Below are 13,040 nucleotides of genomic sequence, written 5' to 3'. Positions count from 1 at the left end.
AACACTTTTGCCCTGATTCAGCATGTGCATGGACCCACACACACATGTGGACACACTCTAGACTTAATCATCAGAAAGTTCTAAACATTTCATCCATTGTTATTAAGGACGTAGCACTATCTGATCACTTCTGTATTTTCTTTGATATATTGATCTCTGCTACCACGGAATCTAGATCTGTCTCTGTCATAAGGTGATGCATAAACTAGAACACAAGTGTACTATTTATGGAGGCTATATGTTTAACACCAAGCATTTGTGCAGATTCTTTAGATATTCTCCTGGATTCTTTCAACTCAAAAGTTAAGAATGTTATTGATGATATTGCTCCAATAAGAGTCAGTAAGAAAACAAACAGACAGAAATCAGTTTGGAGAAGATCAACAGCAGTTCAGACTTTGAAAAGACAATGCAGAAAAGCTGAGCAGATGTGGCGGAAGACAAAACTTGAAATTGAATATAGTACCTATAAAGACAGCCTTCATGCTTTTAATGTGAAACTAGCCACAGCTAGACAGAATTTCTTCTCAGACCTTATAAACAGTAACTTAAACAACACTCATACTCTTTTTGCCACTGTTGAGTGTCTGATAAACTCCCCAAGTCAAATTCACAGTGAAAAGCTATCAGACAGAAAATGAGTTGAGTTTGCTTCCTTCTTTTCTGAGAAGGTCATCAATATCAGGAAGGTGATTAGCACATCCTCAAGTAATGCAGAGGTCAGACAGATTTGGACACTATATCAAAAAAATACTGTGTCTATTTTTGAAGCAATTGATAGCAACGTTTTGGAAAAAATAGTGCAGCACCTAAAATCGTCAACCTGCTATCTTGACACATTTCCCACAATTTTCAATCTGGTTTCCAACTGCATCACAGCACAGAGACAGCACTCATTAAGATAATATATTATATTCGCTTAAAATTGTGACTCTGGCAAAATGTCGCTGCTGGAATTGCTAGATCTAAGTGCTGTGTTTGACACTGTTGTTCATAACATACTACTAGAGAGACTGAAAAACTGGATAGGGTTTCCACCGAAATTACCCGGAACATTTGTACCAGGAAATTTTCCCCCCAGACTTGTTGCTTTCCGCATTTCCACCGTGGTGTAAAGTACCGGGAAGATTAGGCAAATAGACTGGTGACGCAGGTCTGCGCGTGTTTCTCAATACAAAGTATGCTGATTTTGGATGTGCATCCTCGGTAGTTCAGACTTTGTGCATTCGACCCGGGAGTGTTTTGTCCACAATGACTCAAATCCGGTACATCTGCAAACAGCAGCGTATTTGATAACTTCAGTCAGATGACCATGACTATTGCAATGTTCCTCTCTGTATATTTACAATAAAATGAAATATGATATCAAATACCACTGCCTCCTTTCGTTTTCATTTAAACATAATAACAGCTGCAGAAATGTACTTAGTTCAGGAATATGTGTATATATACAGCCATTACAATGAAACTAATTATTATATAAATTTGCCTTTTTTATTTTCATTTTAACATATAGATAAATTGAATACAGGCTATAATATAATACTAATTATATTTTAAGTTTAACCACTTAAGAGACATCAAATCCAGCGGCACACATCAGAAAGTCTAGCCAATGAGAGGCTTCTCTCGGCGGATAGATGATCACTAAGCCCAGCTGATCGCGTGGAGAAACATTTTTAAATAGGCGCTGTCTTTATATATAAACCAAAGATTTGAGTTTTAAACAACTACATTCTTGTCTGAAATAGTTTTAAAGTTATATTTCATGACACAATAATAGTAATATTTTGAAAATTATCCAAATAAATGGTGGTTGAATTCAACCAATGCTGCGTGAACTCAACCAATCAGGATGTTTAGCGCCCAAGTCCCGCCCCCGTAAGTTCCAGAACTTTGAAAAAGTACCACCTCGCCAGCAGGGACTTTCTGAGGGGCATTTTTTTTTACCCGGAACTTTATTTAGTTCCTGGTTCCTGCAGTGGAAACACACAAAGTACCAGTCCAAAGTCCCTAGTTCCAGGGTAAAGTTCCTGCAGTGGAAACACGGCATATGTGAGTCTAGGAGAGCATAAGTCTAAGTGGAAGTCCATGACATGGACCCACAAGGCTCAATTCTTGCATCGCTCTTGTTTAGCCTGTATATGCTTCCACTAAGTCAAATAATGAGAAAGAACCAAATTGCCTATCACAGCTATGCTAATGATACCCAGATTTACCTAGCCTTATCTCCAAATAACTACAGCCCCATTGACTCGCTCAGCCAATGCATTGATGAAATTAATAGTTGGATGTGCCAGAAATCTCTTCAGTTAAACAAGGATAAAACTGTCATCAAAAAGGCATTGCATTTGGAAACAAAGATGAAGTTTTTAAGGTGAATGCATACCTTGACTCTAGGGGTCAAACAACAAAAAATCAAGTCAGGAATCTTAGTGTGATTCTGGAGACAGACCTTAGTTTCAGTAGTCATGTCAAAGCAGTAACTAAATCAGCATACTATCATCTAAAAACATTGCAAGAATTGTTTTGTTTCTAGCCACGACTTGGAAAACTTGTTGGACTATTGTAATGGGCTCTTCACCGGCCTTCCCAAGTAGACCAATAGACACCTGCAGCTCATCCAGAATGCTGCTGCTGCCAGGATTCTGACTAGAACCAGAAAATCTGAGCATATCACACCAGTCCTCGGGTCCTTACACTGGCTTACAGTTACATTTAGAATTGATTTTAAAGTACTTTTACTTGTCTAAAAGTCACTCAATGACCTAGGACTGAAATACATTGCAGATATGTTCACTGAATATAAACCTGACAGACCATTCAGATCATTAGGATTTGAGTCAAGTTAGAAATATCAAAGGCCTGCTGTTGGAATCATCTTCCAGAAGAGATCAGATGTGCTAAAACACTTCACATTTAAATTTATACTTAAAACTAATCTGTTTAGCAGTGCATTTATTGAATGAGCACTGTGCGATGTCCGAACTGATTGCACTGTAGTTTACATATTCACTGTCATTTTCTATTTCCATTTCCATTTCTAAATGTTTTTAAATAATTATTTTTAAGCATTTTTTAATCATTTCCAAAGTTTTAAAATTGCTTGTTTTATTTTATTTTTTCTTCATGATTATTTTACTTTCTTTTATGTAAACCACTTTGAATTACCATTGTGTATGAAAGGTTCTATATAAATAAACTTGCCTTACCTTGCCTTGCCTTCTCCATACAGCTTTCACCATTGTTTACACACAGTATCATGCTGTCCACAACTTTTGTGTCACCAAGGTAACATACATTTTAATCCTGTTTTGAAAAAGTAATCATATTGCATAAACGTTTTTAGTTTAGTTGTTCACATATGTCCGCATACTAAAGACACTTTGGCAGAGAGTTTGTCTTGTTCTGGGTCTCCAGCTCCAAGTGCATTCCCCACTTTCACAGTGGCTGCTATTACAAATCCTATTGGAAATGTAAAAGTAAGAATAATAAATGTATAAATGACAAAAAAAGCAACTTCTGAGTGATTCAAATATATTTTTTTCACAGATGTTCATAAACAGAACTGTTGAAACTGTTTTTCTTTTGATATTTGATCTAAAATTACTTTTGATGACTAATTTTACAAGCACTTTGGACTATATTTAATCTCAATTATATGATGGATTAAGACTATGGCAGCAGCTGTTACAGATGTTTGACCTCAAACAACCCCCTTTCTTACAATGGATATTTTCCCATAAGCAATTGATATTTTATGCTTTTCACTTCTGGGAATTTTTATAAAACATTTAAACATCTTATGAACTGTCCATTATGCAAAAATTCATATCACAAAATAGAATTTATTGTGGTCACCAACTGATGTGTCTGTTTTACCACAGGCATAAGATAACAATTACATTTATGTATTTAGAAGATGCTTTTATCCAAAGCAACTTACAGTGCATTCAGGCTAACAGTTTTTACCTAACGTGTTCCTTGGGAATCAAACCCACAACCTTTTGCACTGCTAAAGCAATGCTCTACCACTGAGCCACAGAACACTATTGCTTATGGAACCGAATGTTATAAACATCTAAAAAGAATGAATGTGACATAACAAAATTGTGCACGTCTTATATTCACAGTTCTGTCATGGGTTCCAGTTTCAGTTATTATTTATATAAATGTAAGGAGCAGTGGCTGTCGTAGATCACATCTTTCGTTTACATGGCCTTCCAATGGACGTGGTCACCGACAGGGGGCCCCAATTTGTATCCAAATTTTGGCTGGAATTTTGTAAATTACTGTCTTTATTGTCTCACCTTCTCTGTGTGTGCGGTTGTGTTGGAGGCGCGGTTACTGATTACCTATCACTGTGATCACTGCCACCTGCTGCACTCATCACCGGGTCTATTTAAACCTGTGTCTCACCCAGCCTTGTTGTCAGATTGTTTCAGTGTGTCTGGTGGTTCCGGCAGGTTCATGTGTGTCCTGGTCTTGGCTCTTTGTTTCCGGATTCCTGGATCCCACCGAGTTGGTTCGCCCATTGCATCCCTGCGACGCTGTCCTGAGAGCTGATCGCTTCGGCCTGCCTGCCTGCTTCAAAGCCCTGCTTCACTCGTCTATGCTTTGTCCAGTGAAACTGTCTTTTACCCATTGTCAAGTACTTGAGTATACCAAAACTCTGTTATTTACTTGATACTGGATTTTCTGCCTTTTCTGCATATTAGCTGTTTATTTGTACTTATAAAGCACATATTACTACACATACAGTATTACGATTACTTTACTATATTGACAAATGTTGAGCTGGTGATCGGGAAAGATATATCAAGGATATCTGCAAGCTATCAGCATATCAAGGCATATCAAGGATATAAGCAAGCTATCAGCATTTTTATCAGCAAATGATATAACATGACTCATCAGAAACATTTCAATGAACTTTCCTCCACACCATCTTAACGAGTAACATAGTACACAGTTTTCTGGTTAAATATTGAAAAAGAAAACAAAATACATTGCACCAGGACATGTTACATATTCCTAGTATATGACACAAAGTCAGATAGATAGATAGATAGATAGATAGATAGATAGATAGATAGATAGATAGATAGATAGATAGATAATTTTGACTTTGTAAATAACTGAATCTGAGGTTTAAATAAATAAAAAAAAGTTTCCACTTTTCTCTCCCTCACACTGAATAAAGGCAACATACCAAGTCCCTAAATAAGTAATAATCAAAATTAAAATGCTTATGCCCAGTGTTGGGCAGTAACGTGTTATTAGTAACGCGTTACTGTAACACAGTTACTTTTGACAGTAACTAATACTGTAACGCATTATTTTTTAATTACCACATGGTGCATTGTCCATTACTTTTTTTAATTAATTAATTTTGGCTGAAGTATAGCCTACAGCCTAACCTGTTTGCAGCAGCGATGCATTGTAGGATTGGTGGATGCCAACCACTGTAAACACAAGACGTCACTTGTAGGAGAAAAAATCATTCCGTGGCGACGGTTTTGCACTCCATCCTGTCAGTTAATCAACCTTACTCACGAATTCATAAACTGTTCCCTCGGTTTAACAAATTAGGCCTATTATAACATTACATTCAGTTAGCAAAGAAATGACAACATAACCGGGACATTATTTGTTTTTTAAATAGCTTTTTACCTATTTTTCTTCTTCTTTTTAGCTTTTATTTTAGACTATAAAACACAGGCGGTGGTATGTCTTATCCTATTGGTGATTAATGTAAAATAAACACTAAAAAGCTGATCATGGTCTCATATGATACTATGAAAAAATAATGTTTAATAAACAGAAATTAATCTGCCGGTGGGGGCGGAGCCACAAAGCTGTGAGTTTACAAATTCGAGATAATGGTTCTGTGTTGATTCTGAATAATTCAGATTGATTTTTATTTATTTATTTCAAAATGTTTTGTGTTATGTTGTACATTGTTGATAGTTTTCATACTTAAGCTGGGAAAGGGCTCAACACAACAGCTTTTATGATGCAGAAGCCACTTTAGTTTTAGATTCTGAATATATTATTCAGGTGTTTTATTATTTATTTCAGAAATCCTGTGATATACAATAATCAGTTTGTGCTGGCCTGATTTAATCAAAATAGTGTTTAAAAATTACTTTCTGTTTTGTGTTTTTATAGACCATAACGCATAAAAGGGCATTAATGGGAACATTAAAGAACATTCTTTATAAAAGTAACTAAAAAGTTAATTTTAAAAGTAATGCATTACTTTTTGGTTTAAGTAATCAACAAAGTAATTGAGTTACTTTTTCAATGAAGTAACTAGTAACTGTAACTAGTTACTAGCACAACACTGCTTATGCCACACCAAGATCAAGCTGATGAAGAAAGATGTAGTTTATTAAAGCATTGAGGATATGCTGCTCCTGTGATGACATGAGGCAAAATAATACCCTAAACAAACAAAAGAAAAGCAGACTCATGAACTAGGCTATATATGAACAAACAAGGTCCAGCAAAAGAAGAAGAAAGAGAGCAATATAAGAAGAAAGAAAGATCTACAGCAACAGAGCCATGACCTGAATTTGAAGATACCTTCTTTGCAGCTGATAGACAAATTCAGCCTGAAGATAGTAACAAAGACTGTGATTAAAGCATAACTGGGTGGAAAAATAAACGTTATTATGCTCATTTCACACTTACACATCATTACTTACATTTATAGTTTTATTTTGCAGGTTAATATATTTAAACATTAATTTAAAGTAACTTGTCACTTACAGGCAGATCAGGCATGAACAGTTTTACACAGAGCTGTGACAGGCTGACTGTTGAGAGAGGGAAGAACACACTGTTAAAGAAACTTTACTGACAGGACTGTAGGTCTATGCGACTGTTACAGTACATGACCAAATTATATTTATTAAATGTTTATTTTTGAGAACTGCTTAATAGCCACAATGAAAGAAAGTTGAAAACTAGTGCTTACCTTTTGCATTAAATAGTTGCAATGATTTACTATTCAAATTACAAATATGAAACTATTGTTTTATGAGCAGATTCAATTAAGTTTTGCTAAAATATTATGTTTCTTTAATGTTTTGAATGACATCTCTTATGCTTATGAAATGAAATATATCTTATGAAATATCATTTGAATTTAAAATAACCATTTTCTAATTATATATTTTAAAATGCAATTTTCTTGTAATGGCAAAGCTGAATTTTCTGAATTAAGAATGCTGAACATTATCAAAATTAATAAATAAAAAAACTGATGGTCATCCATCCTTTTTCCAAAATATCACATGCACATATATACATAAAAATGTCAGTTTGGATAAAAGATAAACTAAATGAACTTTGGTCTGAAGTTTATCTAGCGAGTGTTGAATTTATCAGACCTGGCCACACTGGCACTCTGTCAAAAGCCAGCAGGGTGGGCTCTGTGTTGATGAGCAGTGCCCAGCAGGAGAAACAGGCCAACAGGAGGATGAGAATCCCTCTCTGCAGTATCACACCCACCCGCTTCAGGTTATTGCTTCCTAACATCTGAAGGACACAATTCAATTCAAATGACAAAAAAATTACATATTTAATCATATTGATAATCATAGATAGTACATTCACTATCAGACCTGAGAGATGAAGAAGATGTAAGTCCAGAACTGATGGAGATGCCTGTCACATTAATAACCTCTGAGCAAAAAAGACATATTTATAAATTGAATGAGAGTTTTAAAGGGGTCATATGATGCTTTTTTAAAGATCATTATTTGGTGTAACAGAATATGTTGAACGGCTTTGATGTAAAAAAAAAAAAAAAAAAAAAAACTTTTTTTTCCCAAATACTGTACATTTTTGTAGGTCCTCTATTCCCCACCTGTCTCAAATGCATCATTTTCTACAAAGTCTCTCCTTGCGACAAGCGCAGTCTGCTCTGATTGGCCAACTGACCCAGTGCATTGTGACTGGCCAAACACCGCAAGCACTCATCGGAAATGTAACACCACTTTCCATGATTGCAAGCTTCATCTTTCAAAATAAAAGTAAAGACATTTAATAATGTCCTTAGATTTACCAACAGTATGATGCCCGAAAGGGGAACAGAGTGGTGTGACAGACACAGTGATGAAGCTTGTATGTGTTTGCAGTACACAAGCAATGGCCTTTCGGAATCCATGGTTTGGCAGAAAGATCAGACCAAGTTTTAACTGAAAGGAGACCTAGCCCTGTAATAATATCTTGATGCATTAACTGGCAAACAGCCTTGTTATTGAACTAGCGTAGTTGTTCAGGTACCATTGTGCTATTCTTATACTTTCTTTCTTCCTTTCTTTGTCAAAAAAAAAAAAAAAATGGTGGAGTGCACCTTATCTGCAGATTTCAAAACAAATGTGTATGCATATCCAATTTGACGCATCAGAATGATTTTCAAATAATTTAAATTGTCATATAATAAACTACTATTCAGTCAGATATTAAAAACTGTACTGGCCTCATTGAACCCACGTTCAATTGTCCAGCAAGTTAAACATGCAATATAGTTACATTCTCACCATCACCTAGTGGTTCTGGGAGTTACTGCATGAAGGTGTTTAACTTGCCGGACAATTGAATGTGGGTTCAATGAGGCTAGTAGAGTGAAAAGGGAATCCCTTAATAATAACTTTGAACGGAGGATGTCTTTTGGATTAATGAATGCTACATGATATCACACCTGGCTATGTCAGGACACTCCCATCTGGCATCTTTGAGATACCACACTCTATAATGAGCCTTCAGATTGGGGACATTAGAAAGACCAGTTCTGAGATAGGCCTGTGGTAGATCTTTGTCATGCCTTGTTTAACGACCTTCACTTCAGCTTTCCTTATCATTCCATCTTCACTGGGAACAGCTTTCACTATGATGCCCATAGGCCATTCATTTTGTTTGGCTTGTTTCTCTTTAATAAGGACAACATCTCCCTCCTTGATGTCAAGATCTTTTTGTGGCCATTTTTTACGACATTGCAGAGTGCTCATATACTCTCTGCGCCATCTAAACCAGAACTCATCAACCAGCACTTGAACACATTGCCACTGGTATTTCAACATATCTCCTGCATTGATGTCACAGAGAGGACAGGAATGTGTGCCTGTTATCTGCGTTAACAGTAGGGCTGTGAATCTTTGGCAAGCAGCGATTAAATTTGATTACGATTCATAGGTTTTCAATTCGATTCAAGAACGATTTTTGCAAATTTAGAACGATTCAATTCAATTCGACTCACAATTAAATTCGATTCGATTATAACGATTCGATTCTGCATTCTTTAAGTGCATTCACAGGATTATTTAAATGCTTCTACTAACTTCTTTAAATGCTAAGTCAGGGGGTAAATTACAGTAGCATTTATGGTTAGAGAACCATAGGTTAGAAAAAAAAAAAAAAAAACTTTTGTCCATTGTTAAATGCTAGTTTAATGATGCAACATGGCATAGGTAAAAATGTATGTAAGCCAAGTTTTAAAAAAAAGAGCTTTAAGAGTATTATGTTGTAACAACAATGAGTTTTACATAGTAATTAACTCAAATGATATATAGGGAATTTGAATAATTAATCAGGAATATGATTAATATATATCTCAGATGACAGTTACATTTAATTTTATTGATTATGAAAAATAGCTCAATTGTCTGTACCAATAACTAATTACAGGGCACTGTAACTTGCTCATTAATATGTCAATATTCCATTCTTCATATCAATTATTGTGATATCTCTTATTGTAAATTACTGTAAATCAAACAGTGGTTTGTCCAGCAAACCAGATTGACCTATCAATTTTCAATAAAGTTATCACTCCTTATAATTCATGGAAAAATATTCTCTGGCCATGAAAACATTATCCTATCCTTATGATAAATTTAGTTTCTAAATTTAAAGCTTGTAGCTAAAGATCAGATCTTTCAGTGACTCGTAATGTTAGTGGGGTGGAGTCCAAGCCAATCATGAATATAGGGTTTTTAATAATTCAACTAGTGATACATCGAAACTACAAATCACACAGTGAATATGCGTACGACAATACAGACAGTAACCTTTATACAAGACATAACGGAATCCAAATAAGAGAGAGAGAGAGAGAGAGAGAGAGAGAGAGAGAGAGAGAGAGAAAGAGAGCGAGCGAGCGAGAGAGAGAGAGAGAGAGAGAGGGAGAAAATGGAGAAAACGAGAGAGATCACAGAATGAGCTCAGGTATGAAAATCAGTCAGTAACCTTTTTGGAAGCCAACAACAATCAGATCATAGCAACACTTTAAAGCAGCATTTAAATCTCCATAGAAAAGTGATACTTGCATGGCCCATCGTGCGTGAGCGTGGTCTTTTTGTGACGCTTTGTGCGCTGGTCCTTTTGAAAACTGCATGCATGTGCCGGAGGCCGTGTGACGCGCGTGCAAGCTGCGCTGGATCTTGGCGTGAGCGTGGAGTCACGTGGTCCTTTGTTCTGTCTTCGCGCGGTATTTGAAAGGTTCAACAAACAATGTTCCAGAATTCGTCTTCCTTGTGTGGAGAGGCGAATATTTGAATAAACTTAGTAAAGAAAAGAAAACAAACAACAAAAACGAAAGCTTCCAAAGGAGCCATGAAAATGGCTTTCCTTTCCTCAGTCCCTGTGCTGAGGGGGGGATGGGAGAGCAGCGTGTCCGAGAACCAAGAACGAGAAGAAGAGAAGAGAGGGCGGATCTTGTTCGGCCGGTTCATATGGCTTGGGATGGTTCACGCCTCTTTTCGCGTGAACAGCCAATGAACGTCCGCGATCTGAAGTGGAGGGAAAAGTTCCTTTGTCTCTGTGGAGACAACCCCCTGATGATTTAGGGCTTGTCCGATTTCATCAGGGATATTCTAGCAAGTTTGTAATTCCAGATTAAATACATTTTCATTACTTTGTTCTAGATAAATGGGTCTGTCAAAGCATGACGATCACACAGATACTAAAAACAATATATATAAATGATCAAAACATGAAGTTACATTCAAATGCAGAATTACACACATTTAAAGATTTGATTAACACATGATAACACTGCAGATAGTCCCAATTTATATGGGAAACCTCTAATGTACCGCAAAAACAATATTATATCCATTAAGACTACATTTGAGTACATTTTGCGCTCTTGGCGTGAGCGTGGAGTCACGTGGTCCTTTGTTCTGTCTTCGCGCGGTATTTGAAAGGTTCAACAAACAATGTTCCAGAATTCGTCTTCCTTGTGTGGAGAGGCGAATAGTTGAATTAACTTAGTAAAGAAAAGAAAACAAACAACAAAAACGAAAGCTAGGTCATTGAAAATGGCTTTCCTTTCCTCAGTCCCTGTGCTGAGGGGGACGGCGAAAACAATACTATATCCATTAAGACTACATTTGAGTACATTTTACCATTCTTTTGTAAGGATTAGATTTCCTGTCCTGTGGTACTGTGTGGTCGTAAAATTTTACGAGCTGCCAAGGAGTGTGGGGGTTGCAGAACATGGCTCTCTTTGAGAAAGTTAAAATGATTCTTCTGAGAAACAATTCCAATTTATACGCTAGAAAAATTATAATCCTCGCATAACAAGGATTAACCATGGTACACACAAAACATATTCAAAATACATATTATTAATAAAATGATAAAAGTAAGGAACTTCTACGAAAGGTTTCCTTTGTGTTCAGGAATTTGGTTGGGGGTTTTCATTTCTCCTTTGAGGCTCGCACGGGTATAATAATAATAATAATTATTATTATTATTATAATTATTATTATTATTTTTTGCAAGGAATTATCTTCTTTTCTAATTATTTTTAATTAGCTGTAATAAATCAAATACAATGCTGGACAATAATCAATCATTTGTAATCAATATTTTTTTCCTAATGGCAATTTTATGATTGTTTTATATACTAGGCTACATTTAATTAGCAATTATTAAAATTTTCTGCACAGAATAAGGTAGAAAATATACTTTATAGTTTCTGTCCTGTAATAAATGATGTCAATTAGCACTGCATCATTCATCAATTGTTTGTGTTTTTTTTTTAGTTTCATCAGTTCATTCTGCTTTTATTCAGTTTAGCTGCAGATATAGCCTGGCACGTCTATGAGAGTGAGATCGCTTCTCTTTCAGTGTGAAAACGTCTTCATCTCTATTTAACTTTTCCTCTCCATCAGCGAATTATTCTGAGAGAAAACGCGCCAGTTGTCTGTTTGCTAATGAAACAAATGCTACTTTCATGCATCTGATTATCAGATAAATCTCGCGCTCTTATTTCAAGGTCGTTGTTAATGCTGTGGTTAATTTTAAAAGTTTCCTTCGTATATTCGGTTAATCCGCATTGTTTAAAAACATTTATCATTCAATGGATCTGTGCGTATGATTTAGGCACTTACATTTCTGCTCCGTCCATGCAATAAATAAGGCTGTCGACGGCTCCGGAGAACACCGGCACTGGCCACGAGTCCTATAGATCACACGTCGGCTGCGTCAGAGACGGACGGAGCAAGCGCAATCCTGTGACAGTCTCATCAGGCGGTAAACAGTGGAGCGCATGAAGGACAGATAAGAGGCACGATTCACGAACACTCTTCAAGGTCTCCATTAATTTGTGCGTGTAGTAATTTAATGTGTATACATTTTGAAAGCATTGAATCGCTATAGAAATCGCGATTCATTCCATTCTTAGCATTTTGAATCGATTGCTGTTCAAGATCGGGCGATTCACGATTCAAAAATCATGTTTCAAGATCGATGCATATGAATCGACAGGGTTTGTAATCGATGCATCGAGAAAACTCGAATCGTTACTCCCCTAGTTAACAGTATAGACGGTGTTAGAATGTAAAGGTTCTCAGGGTCCGATGAGACAAGTATCAAAGGACGCGCATTAATTATGGGCTGTGACCTCAGCTAAGAGAGTAGTTAACACTCTTAGCTGAGCACTCTTAGCACTCTTAGTAGTTAACACTCTTCGATGCAGTTTTATTGCAGATTTGAAACCCCCATCACCCATTCTGACCATCTCC

Source organism: Carassius gibelio, chromosome B21 (assembly GCF_023724105.1).
Source record: "Carassius gibelio isolate Cgi1373 ecotype wild population from Czech Republic chromosome B21, carGib1.2-hapl.c, whole genome shotgun sequence".
NCBI lineage: Eukaryota > Metazoa > Chordata > Actinopteri > Cypriniformes > Cyprinidae > Carassius > Carassius gibelio.
This window is presented reverse-complemented; position numbering follows the sequence as displayed.